The 24,348-nt window shown below is 45.0% G+C and overlaps 1 pseudogene; it reads right to left on the reverse strand.

Moving 5' to 3' along the window:
• LOC124036150 overlaps positions 1–24,348 on the reverse strand; it is a 146,945-nt pseudogene that overhangs the window by 51,615 nt on the left and 70,982 nt on the right.

Below are 24,348 nucleotides of genomic sequence, written 5' to 3' on the forward strand. Positions count from 1 at the left end.
TATGTATTTCATGTATTTGAAAAGAATCATTCTAGAATACATCACATGTCATAACAGATAAACCCCTGCATGCTGAATGACATACAGTATGGAAGTGCAATGAAGGTTAATTCACAGGAAAACAGTCCCTCTCCATTACCACATGTAAAAAGAGAGACTAAATGGACAGGCCAAGCATGCTTCAGTTGACTTGCCCTGTCAATGTCTGTAGAGCACTTTGAAATGGTTGAACACATGCATTGCAAATCAGTAGTCTACCGATGCCATATAGACCACCCTTATACAGATACATCCCACGTAACTTCCTCCACTGTGTAGAAAGCAGAATTAACTTTCATAGGGTACAACGGCATGAAAACGACTACCGTGTCTACCCGTGCTAGCATTGTGGGAATGTTAAACCCCAGGGCTCCAATCGACCCTCCGCTACTTACCCTCCATGTAGTACACTGAGAACAGAGTGAGCTCTAAACTGAGGTATCTGGTTAGGGGTGAATGGAGAGCTGGCAGGGGATTATTTGAGTGAATTTACAGTATCGTGTGCGGTACACTGCAAGGAGGGAATGATCAAGCTAATGTAGGGCAAAGTAAAGAAGCAAGACAAGATGTTTATTCCATCCTGTAAACATGAGGATGATGGTCATCACCAGGAAGTTATGTTATGTTATGTTATGTTATGTTATGTTATGTTATGTTATACAAATAGATTGTCATGGCCATCGTACAGTAAGTTAGTTTACCTCAAGTAGTGATGGACTGGGGAGCAGACATAACTCCTACAACACATGAAGGAGTACATTGAAACACACCAGGGACAGACTAAGAGGCATTAACAGGCTAGGAGACATTGGAAAGAAAGACACAGGGGAAAACAAGAGCTTAGAAAGACTGACAGAGGAGAAACACGAGGCGACAACATAACACAGACACCAAAGGACTTACTTCACTGGGAGTAGAACCGAAAATAAAGAAGACAACTGAACGGCACTGCAGAAAGTAGACTTAGTACTTGACTATATCTTAAACAATCCTACCCCCAAGTAACCTTCCTTCCAATCCTTACCTTCTAGTAATGAGAAAAACGAGTCCCTAATATAAAAGAGGGACATGGCACTTTGACAAACAAAGGGCCTCTGGCGTTACAGGCAGGGTGTGTGTGTGCGCGCTTGTGTTTTGCCTCTCCAGCTGCCTGGCTGTAGCATCTGGTCGTAAGGTACATGGTGGCCTTTACAGAGCTGCTCAAATGGAACTTCTGACTCACTGAGTGCCAGCGACAGAGAGCGTCTCGCAGTCTGCTTGATACGGCACGAGCCTGCTGTCAACCCAGCCCAGCCCAACCCAACCCACACAACCCAGCCCAGCTCAACCCAGCCAGCCCAGCCCAGCCCAACCTAACCCAGCCGAGCCAGCCCAGCAGCACAACACAACTGTTCTGCCTGCGGCTATGGAACCCTGACCTGTTCACCGGACGTGCCACCCGTCCCAGACCTGCTGTTTTCAACTCTCTAGAGACAGCAGGAGCGGTAGAGATACTCTGAACGATCGGCTATGAAAAGCCAACTGACATTTACTCCTGAGGTGCTGACCTGTTGCACCCTCGACATCCACTGTGATTATTATTATTTGACCCTGCTGGTCATCTATGAACGTTTGAACATCTTGGCCATGTTCTGTTATAATCTCCACCCGGCACAGCCAGAAGAGGACTGGCCACCCCTCATAGCCTGGTTCCTCTCTAGGTTTCTTCCTAGGTTTTGGCCTTTCTAGGGAGTTTTTCCTAGCCACCGTGCTTCTACACCTGCATTGCTTGCTGTTTGGGGTTTTAGGCTGGGTTTCTGTACAGCACTTTGAGATATCAGCTGATGTAAGAAGAGCTTTACTTATCGTAAGAGTAGGGGTGTTAACCCCGGTGTCCTGGCTAAATTCCAATCCGGCCCTCAAACCATCACGGTCACCTAATAATCCCCAGTTTACAATTGGCTCATTCATCCCCCTCCTCTCCCCTGTAACTATTCCCCAGGTCGCTGCTGCAAATGAGAACGTGTTCTCAGTCAACTTACCTGGTCAAAAATAACGGATAAATTAATAAATACATTTGATTTGAAAACCGCCCCAGTATACTCTGTCTGCTCAGACCACCGTTGAGTACACGGACACAGTACAGCGATGAGAGAGAGGGAGATCATCTCAGTCTGAGATGAAGAGGTAAAAATAGGAGGGCTGTAAAGTCATTCTTTAGAGAGGGAGGTCATGAGGTGAGTTCAGTCACTAACAACAAGTGCAGATGTACAGTATCAATCACAGCGAACGTACATACAAAACGAGCATACCAATCTCATTATACCTGTTACGGAAAAAAGGCTGCCACATTCATCTGCTACAATTCAACACAGAGGGAAACTCACAATGGTATGGCTCAATGCTCAGGAGAAACAGCTGGGAGTCAAAGGGGAGACGGAGGGGAGGGGAGGGGTGGTGCAGTGTGTTTGCGCTCTGGCACCAACAATAGAAGAATTGTGGTACTGTACATACAGTATAGGACCGAAGCTAGGGAGGAGGAGGAGGGTGATGAGGTAAAGTGTAACGGAGAGTAAACACTCACAGTGAATTAACGCTGCAGACGGACGAGCTGCTAGAGAGTGCACCTTGACTTTGCTTTACAAAACTGCACATGCAAAAAAAAACAAAAGACAGGGGGAGGGAGAACAAAAGAGGGGGAGAGGTCAGGGTCAGAAGGAGGACAGGGCACCCGCCGTCCAGCCGTCCGCCTGTCTGTCCCTGACTCTCCCACTGCACGTCAACTCAACGGGAGTCTCCATTTGAGACCAACAGAATGAGTTAACAAAGGAACGAGAGGAGCAGCTTTGAGACTTTCAACCTCCAAGACAAGTAGCGAAAAGAGTCCTATTTGGCATTGCAGAGACCAATTTATAGGGGCCATATTTCAAGTCCAATTATACATTACACGTATATTTCCGTTGAGGAAATGCGGAGGAAGAAATTCCCAAAGCCGATATTAATAAGAAGATTCAACAAACCAATGGCTACATTACATTTTTCTAAATAACAAGATAAAACAGTGCTTTGAAACATTTAAGACAAAAACATTTAAAACAATGACAGAATCACATATCCTGCTACCGTCGACTATGAATACACTAATTACAGGTGTTATACAGTACATACTGGTGAATGGCAATACAAGGACACGGTGCCCATACAATGACTGAAATGTGCCAAATCTTATGTGGACTATCTATTTCTTTTTCACTCAATTTACATTTCAGGTTAAGTGCCTGTCATTCCAAGAGACAACAAAGGCATACACCAGAGGTTCCCCTGTCACCAGAACCATGTGTCTGAATGTACAGCGTGGCATGCACAATCTGGGCTCACTGTTGAGGAAATTACCTTGCTGGCATTGCCCTCTCCGCTCCATGTTGGCCTGTGTACAGGATGCTGTGTAGCCTATGTGGGGTGGGAGCCAGAGCATTAAGGTGTCTCTGACCCTAGTCAAGGTCTTAGCAGGCATTAAGCCGTTTATCAACTGCTTCTCAACACACTTACAACGTTGAGCCCTTCAGTGACTCAGACAGAACACATGATCTATCAAAACAACAGACATTGGGAACAGAAGGGTTAAATCCTATGTAACTCCTCAGAAGAGCACAATCAACTGGAAAAAATGGCTGTCCAGACAGAATAACACAACATGAAGCCACAAACAACAGATACAATCCCATGTAGACACACTTCAATATAAAAGAGCATCTCTCAGGAGTGGGAGGCGGTGTGGTGTGTCTGGGAGGCAGGGCTGTGGGAGGGTTGTGAGGGAGGTTTGATCTGTGGGAAGGGGTGTGAGGGAGGGAGGTTTGATCTGTGGGGGGGGGTGTGAGGGAGGTTTGATCTCTGAAAGGGGTGTGAGGAAGGTTTGATCTGTGAAAGGGGGTGTGAGGGAGGGAGGGGGGATCTGTGGGAGGGGTGTGAGGGAGGGAGGTTTGACCTGTAGGGGCGGGTGTGAGGGAGGGAGGTTTGATCTGTGAGAGGGGGTGTGATGGAGGTTTGATCTGTGAATTGGGGTGTGAGGGGGGAGAGGATCTGTGGGAGGGGGTGGGAGGGAGGTTTGATCTGTGACAGGGGGTGTGAGGGAGGTTTGATCTGTGAAAGGGGGTGTGAGGGAGGGAAGTTTGATCTGAGGGAGGGGTATGAGAGAGGGAGAGCAGGGGGGTAGCAAGGGGGAAACTGTATCAAACGCCTGATCATGACTTACGCTGTGATGGAGATGTTTGCGGCCGACATGGGGCTGACCTCCTTGACCTCCTTGGCCTTCTGGAGGGCCATCTTCTTGGTGATGGCCACCTCCTGCTCTTCCTCATCCTGAGGAGCACAAACACAGTGAGGAACGGAGACCACTCAGGGATGGGTAGGTGGGCCATCAATGGTTCCATGATGATAAGCCCTGCCACAAGCAAAAAAAAAAGGCCTTCACCTCTCTCTGGTGTGGCCGCAAAGATTTAAACCTCTTCCCCATAGGTGTATTATTATGAATGGTCGCAAATCCTACAACCAGTTGGGAGGTTCATTACCTTGAGTTATTGACCAGGACAAACATCCGTCATCCCAGAACGGCCCCGTGCGACAGGGTTAAGGAACCAATAAAGCAAGGCACTATATATCCTAATAGGAATATTCACTGCCATATTCAACAAACATAAATACGGGAATGAAATTCATGGCATTTGATCAGACAGCTGACTTTCGTGACGGATCATCAGGGGAACACGTCTCCCTGTCTCTCTATCCAGGGTTCCCAGGGACTCCAGGGAGGGGAGGTTCCAGTCACAGAACACAGAGGCTGGAAGCCCTACTGCAGTATGTACTCTACCTTAGTGAGCTCCTGTGCGTTTGCAAGGTTGTCAACAGCGATGGCCAAGAAGACATTGAGGAGAGTGTCTGATCAGTGAGGGGTCAGGAAAATCCAAACGGTTAATGAGTCAATCAATATTTACATTGGATCTTATACAGTGTGGATATATATATATATATATATTCTTATAGCTTACAAATCAACGCTAAATCATGATACTATCACAGAGCTCTGAAGTCGTGATGCTTGACAGTTAATCAGGTTAATCAATGCAGGTCGATCATCCAGAGAGGATACAGTTTCCAAACAGGGTGAGAACAATGAAGTAGATGGAGGAGAACATTCCCCGGCGCACGCCCCCCTGGGACTCTATCCCATGATACATCACCGCATTCCAGTCCTCTCCGGTCAGAATCTGGGAGACACACAAACACATTGTTACACGGATCTCGACTAATGGTAATTACAGTAGTTGTAGCATGAAATCATTTCAAAAGGAAGGCAAAAATCCAACTTCATTTAGCTTCTTTTGTGAACTTCACCTGGAAAACTGTGAGAATGGCTGCTGGAAAGGTGTCAAAGTTGGTTGTTGGCGTCTCCTCGTCAAAATTAAACCTGCAGGAAGAAACACAGAACACAGGTTAGAACACAGGTTAGAACACAGGTTCACACTCTAGATAATCCCTCATCACCATGGAAATTGAGAAGACGAGAAGAGCCCCACTTAGTCCTAGTTTATGATTGTGTTGCTGCAGCACAATAGGCATCGTACATCTTGCCACTGTCAGAGCCCTAACAGCTCGGTTGGCTCCCGTAAACCTCTCCGTCAAGGCTGATTTCACAACAACTTGTGCTAATCTTGATATTCTGTATTGCTCTGTAAGAATCTACAGGGACCTCATTACACCTTCCAACAATGAGAACCATGCAGAAAGCAAACAAAGTGTGTCCTCTCTCTGCTTCCTGAAATCCTTTGGTGCATAGACGGATATTCATTAGTTCAGCTCTCATTAGTTCCCCAACTAGAGAAAAGACAATGCAGGTCTGCAGAAAACCCTCCAGTCTACTGTGAGGTAAAAATATGTGCGTCTGTGTAAACGAATCATCATAAAATACAACGGATCAATACAATATTACACAATAGATAAAACAAGTGACTTACTGTATAGGGTTCATCTAATATAATATTGTATCCCACTAAATGTGTTTATTTTATTTTGACTAGGACAGGCATGATGTTGAATATGAATTCTATTCAAAGGGTGCATACTGAATAATGATCCATGCACCTGGATGGTACACCTCAGCTCAAGTGGATTTGGCTAGCATACATTTCCTGGTCCGCTTGAAGTGGGCAGGCTTTGGCTGGATCTGGCTGGGTGAAGCAGCTTCACAACCACTAGTCCTTAATCTATCTCTGACTGAGCACTGCACTGGAAGGGCCTGAACACACATCCTTACTGAACACTGCACTGGAAGGGCCTGAACACACATCTTCACTGAACACTGCACTGAAAGACCATGAACAGCACACAGCCTGACTGAACACTACACTGGAAGAGCATGAACAACACAGAGATCCTGCTTCCATTATGTCAGGGAGTGATTGTACTGTAGTTCATACTCCCAGGCTGGGCATTTCAAGGCCTGCCAAGTGTCATTTCTCTTTGGATCAACTGCATGCATCTATTGTTCGTAATGTCCTCTCTGCCTGACCACTTGTGCATTTAGATCACATGACTGGAGTGCTTCTGCATTTATCAGGATTATTAACTACACAGAGACCTTCTACTCTGTTGAGCAACACAGAGACCATCTAGTCCATTGAACTACACAGAGACCATCTAGTCCATTGAACTACACAGAGACCATCTACTCCATTGAACTACACAGATGCCATCTACTCCGTTGAACAACACAGAGACCTACTCAGTTGAACAACACAGAGGCCACCTGCTCCATTGAACAACACCGAGACCATCTACTCTGTTTCTGAGTGGGCTCAATAATTCAAAGAGTGGGGGGGATGAAAACCTTGCCTTTCATTGCTGTTACTCTCTCCTCTCCATACTACTAGAGCAACAAGGTACTGTAGTAAAAACAACGCACATCTATATTGTATCACAAGCTAAATGGTCATGCGAACAACAATGGACCTGGCTAATGTTGAGTATCACCATGGGTAATCTGGGCCCATGAATAATACAGTACAGTGTGTGTACTGGACAGGAACGGTTACTGTGAGAGGCAATAAGGGTGGACTCACAGTCCCCCAAAGAGCTGCATGCCCAGTAGGGCGAATACCACAATGAAGAGGAAGAGGAGGAACAGCAGGCTGATGATGGACTTCATGGAGTTCAGTAGAGAGACCACCAGGTTCCTCAGAGAGTTCCAGTACCTACAGCAGGGGGATGAAGAGGAGGAATGAGGAGGTGATAGTGGTGTACCATCGAGTCATGTGCAGGTGATCATGTCGTGTTTTGGATCAGGGTGTAACGGATCGCTCACTTAGTGACTTTGAAAATCCTAAGCAGACGGAGAGCTCTCAGGACGCTGATGCCGAAGGAGGCCCCAGGTTTCACAACTGCCCAGATCACCTCGAAAATACTGCCTATAATCACCTGGGAGGAGAGTACATTCAATTACACAAAAATGTGCGTTCTCTCTAATGCAATGCAATGCAATGTCATTCTCTACTATAAAACATTTCAGAAGTGCAGGTTTGATTGGATCGCTGTCTGACTTACTCCGAAGTCAAAACAGTTGAAAGACGAATGGAAGTAGCTCATGGGTCCTAGTCCATACATTTTCATGGACATCTCAGTCAGAAACAAGCCCAGGAATACAAACTCTGCCAAATCTGCAAGGGAGATGGAATAACACACAGATCAATTCACTGAGTCAAATATGACCGCCCTGATGTCTGACGTGAAGGCACTGTTTCAATACAACTAACACAATGTAGATGGTTTCATTGTACAAACAGCAAATAAATAGAACGATACGTCCTGTTGGCGATGGTAGGAAAACAAATGGTACAGCATTCCCTCCCACGCAGGTCGGGTGTTGGGCAGGACTTACACAGTGCATATGTGAGCCACTCAGGCTGGTCGTAATGGACGATGGCCACACACAGTGTGTTGAGGCCCACCAGACACAGCACTGTCCAGTAGAAGCTCTGAGCCTTGACCAGGTGTCTGATGGTGAAGCGGAGCCGCTTCTCTTTCCTCCGGAAGTAGGAGGCACTGCCGTTCTTGCTGCTCTTCAGGCTGGCCCGGGCGAACGGAGACCCTGGAGGAACAGTGGTGGGAACAGCACACAAACTGGAGATAAAGTCACACAAGTCATCAATTCCGTATGACTCAATGAAATCACTTTGATGTCACTTCATGAGCTGAACGTTTTCACTTGGCGGGGACCGCCTCGAAACGTCATTAGACTCAATGAGAGGAAAGATTCAAAATCACAGCTAATAAACCCCAAAAATGTGCACTATGGCTCAATCAAACCACAGCATAGCAGGCCAAACACAGCAACTTGTATGTGAAGTAGAGGGCATTTGTAATATGGCCGTAAGCAGATTTGCCTTTACATTTCTCTTTAATAATTCTGCATCATATTGTTCAGTATCTGGGGCGGCAGCGTAGCCTAGTGGTTAGAGCGTTGGACTAGTAACTGGAAGGTTGCGAGTTCAAACCCCTGAGCTGACAAGGTACAAATCTGTCGTTCTGCCCCTGAACAGGCAGTTAACCCACTGTTCCCAGGCCGTCATTGAAAATAAGGATATGTTCTTAACTGACTTGCCTGGTTAAATAAAGGTAAAATTAAAAATATATATTTTTTAATCTTCTCAGTGTCCTGGCTATTTCATCCATAGAGAACTCTGTGCACTGCCCTCCTCCCTTCTCCCCTGCTCCCAGCCCCTGGACCATAATAAACCATCTGTAACTTAAATTAAACACAAATTTGAGGCTGGACCAAAAAAAGAAAAGTGAAAAATGGTTCTATTAGCATCTCGTTAGTGGCCCAGGAGGAGAGGGAGAATCATCATTTCCTGGGCTATTTTCATCTCCAAATGTAACTCGGGTGTGGAGCCTCATAAACTGAGCACCAAGTCAGGCGTGCCTTTTTCCCCTCTCTCTTTTTTGCTTTCTCCCTCCATCTCCCTCTCCTTCTCCCTGTCATATATGTTTTTTATTATTACTTTATAATTGTTTAAATAAGAGTCTATTGCAATGCTTCTGTCATTTGTCATTCTTAAAGGGCAGTTGTCTAACAGAATAGATAAAACCAGGAATTCTTTATGTCACATACTGGGAAGTATAGAAATTTGAGTTACTTGTTGCATTATGAAGGCTAGTATTTAACCCAAATTGATACACATTGTAGGAAGTAGGCCCAATACCACCACAATCTAATCAAAAGACAAACAAAATGATTTGATTATGCAACATCATTCAATTGAAGCACAGTCGAAGAAAAAGATTGTTCCAGGCTGCATTTGAGACAGAATTTGGTGACATGAGACAGCTAGAAGAGGTATATAAATGTCAATGATTTATTAAGGTGTCTTTAATAGAAAGAATGTGTCGAAAAACAAATGTAGACATTATGAGAGCTTGGCACTATAAGGTTCTAGCTGCATTTTAGTCAAATGTAGTTATTGACTGAGCCTTGTTCTTTCCATGTCCTCTGTATGTAGTACTCTAAATATCCCCAATTTATGTTGCCAAGTTCAAAAGAATACAAGATAAAAATTGATGACACCATTCAAACCAATTAAGTTTCGGAACGTTAATGCTAATTATCTCAGAATCATCTTTTGGGCAGGTACAACCTTCTAGTCCCAAGCTCTCCATTAATACATGCATTTCTAGAGCTTCTAAAATAGTTTTACAATGGTGGGGGTGCCAAGATGGCCAGGACGGTGGCTTCAAAACAGTGCCCTGCATCAGTCATCTAGTGTATAGAAATCATTGGGTAGAACAGAATACAGCAGTGAGCAGTGTGAAAGCTGACACGTTGATCAAGAGGTCGGAGTCACGGGCGTTGGCCTTACCAACAGATGAGATGTCAGTGAAGTGGTCCTCGCCCTCTTCAGCATTGATCAGGTCATTCTTGCTCTTCTTTGCCCTTTTCAACACTGAACACACATTAGAACAATACTTTGGGTTAGTACCACACCAGATTTCCTTGTGAAAAGTATGTTAGTGTAGTTTGCTCGAGGGAGATAATGTACACACAGTATGTGTGTTTGATGGATATGACATCAGCTCTCAGGGCATTACGACAGGACTTCCATCAGGCAACGTACTTCCTTTTGAAAAAGCAGCACACAACTTGAGCCCTTCACATCTCTGATAGCTTGTGAAACACTGTTACTACAAGCATCTCAGGGGAGGCCTCTCAGGTGTTGTTAGCTCAACAGACCATTCAAACTCGACTGGCAACACAGTTCCCTCAAACACACTCTCCCAGCCAGGCTCTCTCTGAACTGTGGCCCTGTGCACTTCTCTCCCATTGTAGTACAATTTACATGTGGCCCCAACACCCATAATTACTGTGGGTTCACACTTGGGCATTGATTATTTCTGTGTTGTGCTAACACGGCCTTGATAACAGCAACAGCACACAATATTTAGCGCAGAGAGGGTGGGTGGCATCAGCCCAAAGCCTCACACATCTACAGCCACAGCCAGAGAGGAGACTGGGTAAGCAGTCCTGGGCAACCACAGGGAGACGACACTTGGATAAAGCTCATAACCAAGGCACTGAGTTTCTCCTGATCAGATCAGGTGGTCTGACTTGACCAACTCAGGGCCCTGGTTATACTCCTGACCTGGGTTATTGTGTTTCCTTTTGTACCACGCTCCATCCAGAGGGGACTTCTCTTCAGCGTGCTTGTCCTCCTCCGCCAGCATCACTTCCTCTGAAACAAATACACAGGTGTCAGCCACACACACCATATAATGAAGACATACACACACACACAGTGGTGTAAAATACTTTGAAGTACTACAAGTCGTTTTTTGGGGTTATCTGTACTTGACGTTTTATATTTTTGACAACCTTTACTTCACTACATTCATTAAGAAAATATTGTACTTTTTACTCAATACATTTTCCCTGACACCCAAAATCACTTATTACATTTTGAATGCTTAGCAGGACAGGGAAATAGTCCAAATTACACACTTCAAGAGAATACGTGGTCATCCCTACTGCCTCTGATCTGTCGGACTCAATAAACACAAATGCATCTTTGGTAAATAATGTCTGAGTGTTGGAGTGTTCCATTGGCTATCTGTACAAAAAACAAGAAAATTGTGCCATCTGCTTTGCTTAATATAAGGAATTTGAAATGATTTATACTTTTACTCTTGAAACTTAAGTTTATTTTTGCAATTACATTTACTTATGATACTTAAGTACCGTATATTTAGAACCAAATACTTTTAGACTTTTACTCAAGTAGTTTTTTACTGGGTGACTTTCACTTTTACTTGAGTAACTTTCTATGAAGTTATCCATATTTTTACTTAAGTATGACAATTGTATACTTTTTTCACCAATGCGCGTTCGCACGCAAGCACACACACACACACACACACACACACACACACACACACACACACACACACACACACACACACACACACACACACACACACACACACACACACACACACACACACACACACACACACACACACACACACACACACACACACTCCAAACCATTAGCATACTTAATATTGCATATCATAAAGCCCTTAGACTAATGCTATGTCAGCACAATGTAGTATATATATATATATATATATATATAAGAGAATGTGTGGCAGATTACTGCATATAATATCAAATCATGTTTGCCTATAACTCAAACTTTAGCAAAAACTTGAGCAATATTGAAGTAAACTTTAAGAATTAAAGTAAAGGGGTATTAGGTCTTAAAATGAAAAAGGAGAGGGAGTAGAGGTGCATTCTGACCTGCCTTGCATATCCACTCCAGGTATCCAGTCAGCTCCCTCTCGATCTGCTGCTGCCTGCGAAGCTTCAGAAACTCCTGCCTCTTCTCCACACGCTCACGCTCCTTGGCAAACTCCCTGCAGGTACACACACACACATACTTATCGGACAAGCATGGGAGCACACACACAGTTTTAGCTACATGTCAGAGCCTGGAACACTCATATGCTGACAGCAGTCTGCCTCCCAGCTGTGGACTTGGCTGTGGGTGAAGCGTTTTGGAGAGTATTACAAGTCTTTGCTTCCTCTACATTAAGAATGAAAATTTCAGACACAAAATAAGCTTTAAAAAAGAATGAATTTGCTATGTTTTTTTTTAAAGTATATATTGGCAATACAGTCAGTGGTGTGTGCAAACATCAGATCTCTATAGTTACACCATGAAACAATCATATTTGTGACACATCTTGGAGCAACATGCAACCCAGGTTCCCCTGCAGAAAGACAATTGGGAAATCAAATGAGTGTCATTCATTTTAATCAGTGCTTGTTCCTAATGCACTGACATCATCAAACAGTCACTGGGAAAAAGCAGAAAGGAGCATGTGATGATTTTTGTAGCCACATAAACCACCATCTGTTATCTAGCCAATTAAAGAGGCCCATTTCCATTCTTCTTTCCCATGAGTAACCTGGAAATAGATAGGCCTACTGCTGATTGGGCAAAGGTTGGAATGAATTACCAAGACAACGAGGGGGAGGTCTTACTCATTAAACAAGTTGTTCACATTTTTTAAAATCCTACATTTGCGATTTCATTTGGCTTTGAGAAACTTACCAGCACAGCACAGCTGATAGGGGAAAACGCTCGAGTCACACAAAATGAAATATAACGTTGCGGAAAAAGTTCAGAATTATACAATTTCATGTGTACATCATCTAAAGACCTGCATCACTATACTGAGAGCTTTTCCGTTTCTAAAAGGACGTATTTGGGTGTTTTTGGAGCCTTTGTTTCATGTTTCTCCGGTGCCCCCATAGTGCAGAACGAGCAATGAGGAACTCTACTGCGGGTGGGATAAGTTTCCCAAAACCAAGTCAAATCCCTGAAAAAGTGTCTGGACCCTTCTATAACATGCCAATTACATAAACAATAGAGATTTCATTCTATAATAGTGAACCAATCCTTTAACTGCACTGTGAAGTCACAAACACAACAGTCTGGATTGAGTCGTTGAGACTGAGGCTTTTATTTATCTTCCTCCTTCCACCCACATCTTCCATGTGTGTGTGTGGTACTAGCTGTTTAAGACCTGTTAACGAGAGAGGGAGTGACGGATGGGAGGGAGGGAGAGAGAGAGGAAGGGAGAGAGAGAGAGAGAGATACAGAAAAAGAGAGAGAGCAAAAGAGAGACAGGGAGAGAGAGAAAGAGACAGAGAGAGAAAAATAAACCGACAGAGCGAAAGACAGAGAGTGAGAGGCAGATGGAGAGAAATGAGGGATCCCCTCCCTGAACAGTCCGCCCTCACAGCTCACTTGGTGAGAGTCAGGCAGTGATTGGTGTCTCTCCCACGCAGGGCAGAGGGAAGCTCCTTCCTGCATTGCAGTGGCTGTGTGTGATTGTGTGTGCGTGTGTTTGTTTGTGTTTGGGAGGGCTGTGAGGGGGTGGTGTTAGCCAGGAATCCCAGTCCTGCCTGCTGCAGTTCCACAGCAGCCCCTCCGGCGGGGGAGTCAGTCGCTCCTCAGCACGCCACAAAGGCGCTTTATTGGCATGGGAAACGTGTTTACATTGCCAAAGCAAGTGAAATAAACAAAAGTGAGAAGAAACAAAACAACATAAATAAAAAAACATTTGAATTTAACAGTAGATATTGCACTCAAAAATATAGACATTTCAAGTGTTATATTATCAGCTATGTACATGTGCAAATAGTTGTCGTAGGAATAGAAGGGGATGTAGGGGAAGATAAATAAACAGATAAATATTGGTGGTATTTACAATGTTGTTTGTTCTCCACTGGTTGCCCTTTTCTCATGGCAACGGGCTGTGACTGCACACTGCAGTACTTTGCCTAACAGATACAGGAGTTCATCAATGTTTGATTTGTTTTCAAATTATTTGTGGGTCTGTTTGATCTGTGGGATATATGCATCTCTAATGTGGTCGTACATTTGGCAAGAGGTTAGGAAGTGCAGCTCAATTTCCACCTCATTTTGTGGGCAGCGGGCACATAGCCTGTCTTTCTATGGGGGCATGTCTTAATAGCAAGGCTATGCTCACGGAGTCTGTACATAGTCAAGGATTTGCCACTGTGTACTCTCTGTTTAGGGCCAGATAGCATTCCAATTTCCTCTGTTTTTTTGGTTTAATCTTTCCAGTGGTACAAATAATTATCTTTTTGCTATCTCATCATTTGGTTAGGTCTAATTGTGAACCGGCTGGCTGAGGGGACTCTTTCTAGGTTCATCTTTCTGTAGGCGAGGGCCTTGTGGTGAAATGTGTGGGCATTCCGTCCTTTTAGGTGGTTTAGGTGGCTCTTTTTCTGGATCTGGATTACTAGAGGGTATAGTCCTAATTCGGCTCTGCGTGCATTGTTTGGGGTTTTGCACTGTACACACAGTATATATTTGCAGAATTCCGCATGAAGTGTCTCAATGGGTGTTTTTTGAATTCTTGGTTAGTGAGCGGACCCCAGACCCCACAACCATAGAAGTATTTTTAGCCAGATCCTAATTGGGATGTTGAGTTGAATGTTTCTTTTGATGGCGTAGAAGACCCTTACGGTTGGGATGGTGTTCTTCGGCTTGCAAGCACCCCCCTTTTTCCTCCAAACATAACAAAGGTCATTATGGCCAAACAGTTCTATTTTTGTTGCATCAGACCAGAGGACATTTCTACAAAAAGTACGATCTTTGTCCCCATGTGCAGTTGCAAACCGTAGTCTAGCTTTTTTATGGCTGTTTTGGAGCAGTGGCTTCTTTCTTCTGCCTTTTGTTCTTGGTCTTGGCTGATTTCTTTTGATTTTCCCATGATGTCAAGCAAAGTGGCAGTGAGTTTGAAGGTAGGCCTTGAAATACATCCGCAGGTACACCTCCAATTGACTCAAATTATGTCAATTAGCCTATCAGAAGCTTCTAAAGCCATGACATCATTTTCTGGAATTTTCCAAGTTGTTTAAAGGCACAGTCAACAGTGCATGTAAGCATCTGACCCACTGGAATTGTGATACAGTGAATGACAAGTGAAATTATCTGTCTGTAAACAATTGTTGGAAGACTTACTTGTCTTAGACCTCGATGTCCTAACCGACTTGCCAAAACTATAGTTTGTTAACAAGACATTTGTGGAGTGGTTGACTCCAACCTAAGTGTATGTAAACTTCCAACTTCAACTGTACCTGTGGTGTTAATACTTACAACTCGGTAGGTATAATTATTTGTGCTCTAGGGCAATCGTGTCTAGATATAATTTGTTTTGTTGTCCTGGCTACTGGACCTGCTTTGGAATACCATTATTTTTGTCTTACTGAGATTCACTGTCAGGTCCGAAGTCTGACAGAATCTGTGCAGAAGGTCTGGGTGCTAACGTAGACCATCTTTGGTTGGGGACAGAAGCACCAGATCATCTGCAAACAGTAGACATTTGATTTCCGAATCCAGTAGGGTGAGGTCGGGTGTTCTAGTGCCCTCGCCAATTAATTGATATACACAGTATGTTGAAGAGGGTGGGGCTCAAACTGCATCCCTGTCTCATCCCACGGCCCTGAGGAAGGAAATCTGTGTGTTTATTGCCAATTTTAACTGCACACTTGTTGTTTGTGTACATTGATTTTATAATGTAATATGTTTTCCCCCCAACACCACTTTCCATCCATTTGTATAGCAGACCCTAATGCCAAATTGAGTCAAAAGCTTTTTTGAAAATCGACAAAGCATTGAAAAGACTTTACTTTTGTTCTGTTTGTTTGTCAATAAGGGTGTATAAGATGTATACGTGGTATGTCATATGCTATTTTGGTAAGAAGATAATTTGATGTTTTCCGGGGATATTGTTTTTACTGAGGACATTTTTGGAATCTGTTGTTCATGATACTGTAGAGGATGTTTACGAGATTGCTGTTGAAGCAGAGTCCATAGTAATTCTCTCTCTCTCCCACACACACAGAGTGGCAGAGCTTACAGTTTTTCTCAATTGCTCAAACAATTTCTGAAACCTTGCTCCATTTCCTGAAAACATTAAACACAAAACCTCATCTTCAAGCACTATTTACATCACCACTGACTCCTCTTGCAAAATGAAACATTGACCTCAAAACCTTGTGTTCAAAATCAAACACTGCTCTCAAATCATAAACAAAGTGATCAAAATGATATACACTCTCAAGCACTCTCAAAATACACCGAAAAATAGAAAACACATTCTCAGAGAGAAGTACATTTTTAATCAAAAGAAATATTCATATTTTTCCATCATTGTCTTTTGATGAACAAAAACATGTTATATCATAGTAGCTCAAAATTGATCAGAAATTACTACTCTGCAATTTTGTTTTTTGTTCTTCCTCCTCCTTGTACCCCTACTTTACAGTACTGTATCCTGCATCACATAAACTTGTCCTTTGTCTCCGTGATACTGTAATTCTTGTTCTTTGTTGATATGAACCTGCAACCAGTCAAAATCTATTGAGCAGTCAGTAGTGTTAATAAATGGAAAGCACAATGTTCAGGGCCATTCAATTTGTCCATTGTACAGTATACAGCCTACAATGCACTGTACTACAGTATCCATTCTCAGACTTTCTCCTTCCCACCTTCAACAAACTGTTTGCGCTCTGAACTGGCTTATATTGGTTGTGTCGCATCATTTGAAACAGGTTAAATCAATTTTGAGTGGTTGTGTTCAATCAATGACATATGTTCTCTATTTGTATTTGATTGTTGCCACTTGTGTTTACCAGTATGGATGACATGTGCATTAGAGTGCAGAATGTGTTTTGAGAATGAGAATGTGTTTAGAGTTTTGCTGAAAAGTCTATCTGCAAATTGTGTTTTACCATGTGAAATGGTTTAAGGTATTGACAACAGACTGCATAATTAGCTAAATGAGTCCAGGCAGCTGAGAAGTTTGTTCAGCCAATGGGTTTTAGTGTTTTAGTGCAATTGAGAAAAACTCATGGAAGGCCTCCTGATGAGTGTTGTGTGGTGTACTAGGTTGTGCTCTAACTGCTATCGGGACATGAATTTATTACTTTTCAAAAAACAAATCTAATTCTCACTTGCTGATCCACCAATTGGCTTCAGGTGTCTCTGTGCTATCAATGTGGCATTATGCTCTTCTTTCAGTCTCTCTTTGATTTCAACCTTCTGCTTTCTTTCCCTTTCTTCTACATTTGACCTTTTTTCTATGGTGAAGGGTTAACACATCACTTGTTCATTGGTGCAACGATTTTCTTCTTCTTCTGCCTGACCAGTACTACGCTTCCTCCAGTAAGCACGGGGAGTTGGCTCAGGTCTATCGCCTGACTCCGCCAATCTCCCTATGTGCCACCCCAAAACATTTTTGGGGCTGCCTCTCGTGCCTGTTGCACTGCCTTGTAAGGAAGCATTTGACCTGTATTCGCCGCATGTGACAAATACAATTTGATTTAATTTCATTTGAATGAACAAGGCAGTGGTTGTGTTGTTGTTGCCCGGCTAGTTGCAAGTGGGATTTTTGTTACTGTTTTGCAGATTTCACTTCTTTCGACCCAGTCGACAAAAGTAGTGGTGGCTAATCTGCCTCCATTTTGTTATGGTCGAACAGATAACAAGACGTTGGTTCGTTTTGGTGAGTTTGCAAGTGGTTCGCTCGGCTGGGTGCCAAGTGGAATCTATTAAACATCTTGTCTCCTTTTGTAGGCAAGTGTTAATGCTTCTTAACAACGCAGAAAAGCAGCAAAATGTACACGCCAAGGTTAAGCAGGGGGAGGGGTGGTAACGCAGGGTTTGATAGCGAAGTTAGCATGCAGTGTTCTGAGTGTGGGGACATAGGGTACAAAAAGATTGCGTGCCCATATAAGGTCCAGAGAGAGGAAGTTTGTGGTAGTGCAGACAAATCAAATGTTATTTGTCACATGCGCCAAATACCAAAGCTGTATACCTTACGGTGAACTGCTTACTTACAAACTCTTAACCAACAATACAGGCTCCCTTAACAATAATAGGCTCCCTTATCATGAATGGTGGCAGAGATGGGGGGGGGGGGTAAGATGGGGGAATATGTAAAAGAAAACATTTAAATGTGATGTTTTTGCAAGAGACACACAGTGTTGTGATTAATGGGCTGGATCGGGGGGCCTGGTGGAAGGGTGCGGAGGTGCTGAACCCTGGCCCAGACCTTAGTGCTGGTGTCGCAGTGTTTTTGCTCCGGGCCTGAGTGTCAACATTCTTCTTTAAAGGTATTGTATAAGGGTAGGCTGTTAGTATATGTGGGTGAAGGTGGATGAGGTAGGGTGAGAACAGCTCACCTGGATCGTATCTATACATTCAAGAATCAGCTATTGAGGGCCTCCATTCGCTCACTTGGGTTTTCAGACCATCACATTGCCATGGCTCAGTTCTCTGTTTCACCAGGGCCCGGTGTAAAGATCTTACAAGATTACACAGTATACAGCTTTGGGGGAGCTTCAGCGTAGCATAAGTGAGGTGGAGGCTGAGCTGGTGGGGCAGGGTACGTTGGGGCTGCAAAATAATCTGAATTATGCAGGGACCTAGGGTCTTTTTTCAGATTAAAGCAAAACGGGCACTTGTAAGAGCTAGATTGTCCATGTTGAGGAAATGGATGCTCCCAGCTCTTTATTTTTTGGTTTGGAAAAACAGAGTGGGGAAACCAAGAAAATCCATTGTTTACGTTTGTCTGATGGGCAAGTCACTTCTGTTGCGGGGGAGATGCGGGAGCAGGTTGTGGAGTTCTTCTCTGATTTGTATAGGGAAGAACACCTGTGTGTTCTCAGGTTCTGCTCACTACTAGAGGTGCGTGGTTAAAATCACTGAGGAAGCCAGAGGGAAAAAAAGCCATATTACAACCTATGTGTTGTGATAATTGTGTTGTTTGCACTATAACCTGTTAGCTCATATGCCTTGCGACCGTGATATATAAATCAAATCAAACTTTATTTGTCACATGCACAGAATACAACAGAGCAGATCAAGAAGAAGAAAATATTTACCAAGTAGACTAAAGAGAAATAATAAAAACACAATAAGAATAACAACATCGAGACTATATACAGGGGGCACCGAGTCAGTGTGCAGGGGTACAGGTTAGTTGAGATAATCTATACATGTACGTGGGGGTGAAGTGACTATGCATAGGTAACAAACAAACAGCGAGTACGTCGTCCACATACTTTCGGCCATGTACTGTACATTCAGCCTCTTGCGAATTGAAGGAGATTATGTAACACAGAGAATTTTACGTACATTTTTTATTGGTCAATCTTTGGGGAAAGCCTGGCTTCCCTTGGCATCCATGAATACATGCCACTGCTGCTCACAGACCTTCCCAAACGCTCTGTCGCAGAGATATGAAATGGACATTTCCCTGGCCTCTCACAAACTCTTGGCTTCCGTCTCTCAGATGGCCCCCGGCTGTGCCCAAGGGGTCGACGGTCTGCCAGTGGATTTTTATAAAAATGATTTGACAGGACTTGTTTTGCGTGTTACGTGAGTGCGTGGGGGAGCTGCCGCTAAGCTGTAGACGGACTTGAGCGACTTAAAGAACTGGAGGCCTGTGGCATTGCTCTGTGTGGACTATAAGGTCTTTGCCAAGGTCCTCGCTAACAGACTCAAGTCGTACCTGGACTCTATTGTACACAAGGAACAAACGTACTGTGTAACAGGATGCTCAATCACAGACAGTCTGTTCATAATCAGGGACATGTTGGACCTGTCAAGGCTTTCAAATGTGAACGTTCGACTAATTTACTTGGACCAGGAGGAAGCCTTTGATAGGGTGGACCATGAATATCTGTTCAATGTGTTGTTTTGTTTTGGTTGTGGGGATAATTTTGTGGCCTGTGTTAAAATGTTGCATGCCAGGGTTCTTGTATGGTTAAGGTGGGGGAGGGCTCAGTAGGCCAGTCTGGGTAGGGTGGGGCATTTGCCAGGGATGCCCTCTGTCGGGGCAGTTATACACTCTATACAAGCGGTCCTGTCGAGGCTGACAAATTTTAAGTGACTCCTCTCCCAAGTGTGATATAGAGGGAGGGTGCTGATCAACATATTGGTGGCATCCTCCCTATGGCATAAATTGGTTGGGGGCATCATTGGTTGAGGGCGACGGTGCAGTACCTGCCTGTCCAGGAGGGGGGGACAAGGCCTGGTGGACCTGGAGAGCATGTTAGCAGTGTTCTGTCTCAAAGCGGTGCAGAGGCCTCTGGGCTGGAGGGGTCCAGCTGGGGGGAACCAGCATGTGCTCTGTTGAGAAGGGCTGGCAGTTTGGGGCTGGATCGGCAGCTTTTCCTCATGCAGCCGGAGAGAATCAACACAGCAGGGGTCTCTGATTTCTATGCTGCAGTACTGAGGGCCTGGCAGCTGCAGATGCCCATACGAGAGAGGGGTGTGGCACCTGGGCCGTGGGAGAAGCACATCTTCCACAACCCACTGATCCCTTTGATGTCCGCTCATTTAGCCACAGGGGGGGTTTAATCAAGAGACTAGCAGACCTGCGGCTGCCAGGGGGTGGGAGGTAGAAAACTCCAAGAGAAAGCTAGCTAACTTTAGCCACTTAGCTTTGGGTGCTTGGTTGGGACAAGCATGCATTTTTGGCAGGCAAGCTGCAAAAGGACGAGTAAGTTACAATTCTCCATCGTTTATCAGTGCAATTGTAATGGGCAACTAGCTGAAAAGGTTTGAGAGGGTTTATCTAATGTTCCTTCGTTAGATGTTAGATCATCCTTCTCTGGCGAGCATTCGTTGTTGATCTTGCATAACTGAAGGATTAGGTTTGAACCATAGGACTGTACATTTCCCAAATGTAAGCCGACTCCCAAGTGGTGTTTACATATTTGCAGAAATATTCATTTACATTTACATTTAAGTCATTTAGCAGACGCTCTTATCCAGAGCGACTTACAAATTGGTGCATTCACCTTATGACATCCAGTGGGACAGTCACTTAACAATAGTGCATCTAAAACTTAGGGGGGTGGGGTGAGAGGGATTACTTAACCTATCCTAGGTATTCCTTAAAGAGGTGGGGTTTCAGGTGTCTCCGGAAGGTGGTGATTGACTCCGCTGTCCTGGCGTCGTGAGGGAGTTTGTTCCACCATTGGGGGGCCAGGGCAGCGAACAGTTTTGACTGGGCTGAGCGGGAGCTGTACTTCCTCAGTGGTAGGGAGGCGAGCAGGCCAGAGGTGGATGAACGCAGTGCCCTTGTTTGGGTGTAGGGCCTGATCAGAGCCTGGAGGTACTGAGGTGCCGTTCCCCTCACAGCTCCGTAGGCAAGCACCATGGTCTTGTAGCGGATGCCTTCAACTGGAAGCCAGTGGAGAGAACGGAGGAGCGGGGTGACGTGAGAGAACTTGGGAAGGTTGAACACCAGACGGGCTGCGGCGTTCTGGATGAGTTGAAGGGGTTTAATGGCACAGGCAGGGAGCCCAGCCAACAGCGAGTTGCAGTAATCCAGACGGGAGATGACAAGTGCCTGGATTAGGACCTGCGCCGCTTCCTGTGTGAGGCAGGGTCGTACTCTGCGGATGTTGTAGAGCATGAACCTACAGGAACGGGCCACCGCCTTGATGTTAGTTGAGAACGACAGGGTGTTGTCCAGGATCACGCCAAGGTTCTTGGCGCTCTGGGAGGAGGACACAATGGAGTTGTCGACCGTGATGGCGAGATCATGGAACGGGCAGTCCTTCCCCGGGAGGAAGAGCAGCTCCGTCTTGCCGAGGTTCAGCTTGAGGTGGTGATCCGTCATCCACACTGATATGTCTGCCAGACATGCAGAGATGCGGTCGCCACCTGGTCATCAGAAGGGGAAAGGAAGATTAATTGTGTGTCGTCTGCATAGCAATGATAAGAGAGACCATGTGAGGTTATGACAGAGCCAAGTGACTTGGTGTATAGCGAGAATAGGAGAGGGCCAAGAACAGAGCCCTGGGGACACCAGTGGTGAGAGCGCGTGGTGAGGAGACAGATTCTCGCCACGCCACCTGGTAGGAGCGACCTGTCAGGTAGGACGCAATCCAAGCGTGGGCCGCGCCGGAGATGCCCAACTCGGAGAGGGTGGAGAGGAGGATCTGATGGTTCACAGTATCGAAGGCAGCCGATAGATCTAGAAGGATGAGAGCAGAGGAGAGAGAGTTAGCTTTAGCAGTGCGGAGCGCCTCCGTGATACAGAGGAGAGCAGTCTCAGTTGAATGACTAGTCTTGAAACCTGACTGATTTGGATCAAGAAGGTCATTCAGAGAGAGATAGCGGGAGAGCTGGCCAAGGACGGCACGTTCAAGAGTTTTGGAGAGAAAAGAAAGAAGGGATACTGGTCTGTAATTGTTGACATCGGAGGGATCGAGTGTAGGTTTTTTCAGAAGGGTGCAACTCTCGCTCTCTTGAAGACGGAAGGGACGTAGCCAACGGTCAGGGATGAGTTGATGAGCGAGGTGAGGTAAGGGAGAAGGTCTCCGGAAATGGTCTGGAGAAGAGAGGAGGGGATAGGGTCAAGCGGGCAGGTTGTTGGGCGGCGGCCGGCCGTCACAAGACGCGAGATTTCATCTGGAGAGAGAGGGGAGAAAGAGGTCAGAGCACAGGGTAGGGCAGTGTGAGCAGAACCAGCGGTGTCGTTTGACTTAGCAAACGAGGATCGGATGTCGTCGACCTTCTTTTCAAAATGGTTGACGAAGTCATCTGCAGAGAGGGAGGAGGGGGGGGGGGGCGGAGGATTCAGGAGGGAGGAGAAGGTGGCAAAGAGCTTCCTAGGGTTAGAGGCAGATGCTTGGAATTTAGCGTGGTAGAAAGTGGCTTTAGCAGCAGAGACAGAGGAGGAAAATGTAGAGAGGAGGGAGTGAAAGGATGCCAGGTCCGCAGGGAGGCGAGTTTTCCTCCATTTCGCTCGGCTGCCCGGAGCCCTGTTCTGTGAGCTCGCAATGAGTCATCGAGCCACGGAGCGGGAGGGGAGGACCGAGCCGGCCTGGAGGATAGGGGACATAGAGAGTCAAGGGATGCAGAGAGGGAGGAGAGGAGGGTTGAGGAGGCAGAATCAGGAGATAGGTGGGAGAAGGTTTGAGCGGAGGGAAGAGATGATAGGATGGAAGAGGAGAGAGTAGCGGGGGAGAGAGAGCGAAGGTTGGGACGGCGCGATACCATCCGAGTAGGGGCAGTGTGGGAGGTGTTGGATGAGAGCGAGAGGGAAAAGGATACAAGGCAGTGGTCGGAGACTTGGAGGGGAGTTGCAGTGAGGTTAGTGGAAGAACAGCATCTAGTAAAGATGAGGTCGAGCGTATTGCCTGCCTTGTGAGTAGGGGGGAAGGTGAGAGGGTGAGGTCAAAAGAGGAGAGGAGTGGAAAGAAGGAGGCAGAGAGGAAAGAGTCAAAGGTAGACGTGGGGAGGTTAAAGTCGCCCAGAACTGTGAGAGGTGAGCCGTCCTCAGGAAAGGAGCTTATCAAGGCATCAAGCTCATTGATGAACTCTCGAGGGAACCTGGAGGGCGATAAATGATAAGGATGTTAAGCTTGAAAGGGCTAGTAACTGTGACAGCATGGAATTCAAAGGGCGATAGACAGATGGGTAAGGGGAGAAAGAGAGAATGACCACTTGGGAGAGATGAGGATTATTATGTTTTATTTACTGAAGTGTCTATTAATTGTCCAAACGCAAGGCCGCTTTCCCACTCTAAATTGCTAATGAATTTTCACGAGTGCCTTAGTATACTTAATTCCCAAACTTTCTAAGAATTTATGAAAACGTGAAAATGGCCATATATACATACTGTAAGCGCTCGCTTGTCAGATTCTTTATTTTATTTTTAAAGTGTCATATTCTTCCTGGGGTCTCTATGAACAGATTTCAATAAGATTTCATATTGCTAAAATGCCGTCAGTTCCACATTAAGTATACATGTGTTTTTTTAAATGCATACTGCGTCCAGCTCATTGCAATGTGGTGTGTGACGTACTGATGAAGACTGCTTTCCGTTGTCTATGCATTCGCTGTTTGAGATGTCTGACAGATTGTCCGCTCAAAGGCTCTGTATATGTATGCTGTCGGCGTTTGATAAGATACATAACGAATATACTGTACACGCGGGGCCAATTGAATTCCACGGAATTATGTCAATTAACCTACAGACCGATAAGCATGACCAGTCAAATATATTTACATCGGCTGGTATTTCCATCAATGAAAAAGCAAAAAAAGTATTATTTCGCAATGGCATTTTTTTGTTCTTTCCTGTTGCCAATTTTATTAATCTGTGTTTTACATTTTTTAAATCGGCCAAAAGCCGGCTATTATTGGCTAATGGAAACCCTGA

The sequence above is a fragment of the Oncorhynchus gorbuscha genome, linkage group LG05, assembly GCF_021184085.1.
Source record: "Oncorhynchus gorbuscha isolate QuinsamMale2020 ecotype Even-year linkage group LG05, OgorEven_v1.0, whole genome shotgun sequence".
In the NCBI taxonomy this organism is placed as follows: Eukaryota; Metazoa; Chordata; class Actinopteri; order Salmoniformes; family Salmonidae; genus Oncorhynchus; species Oncorhynchus gorbuscha.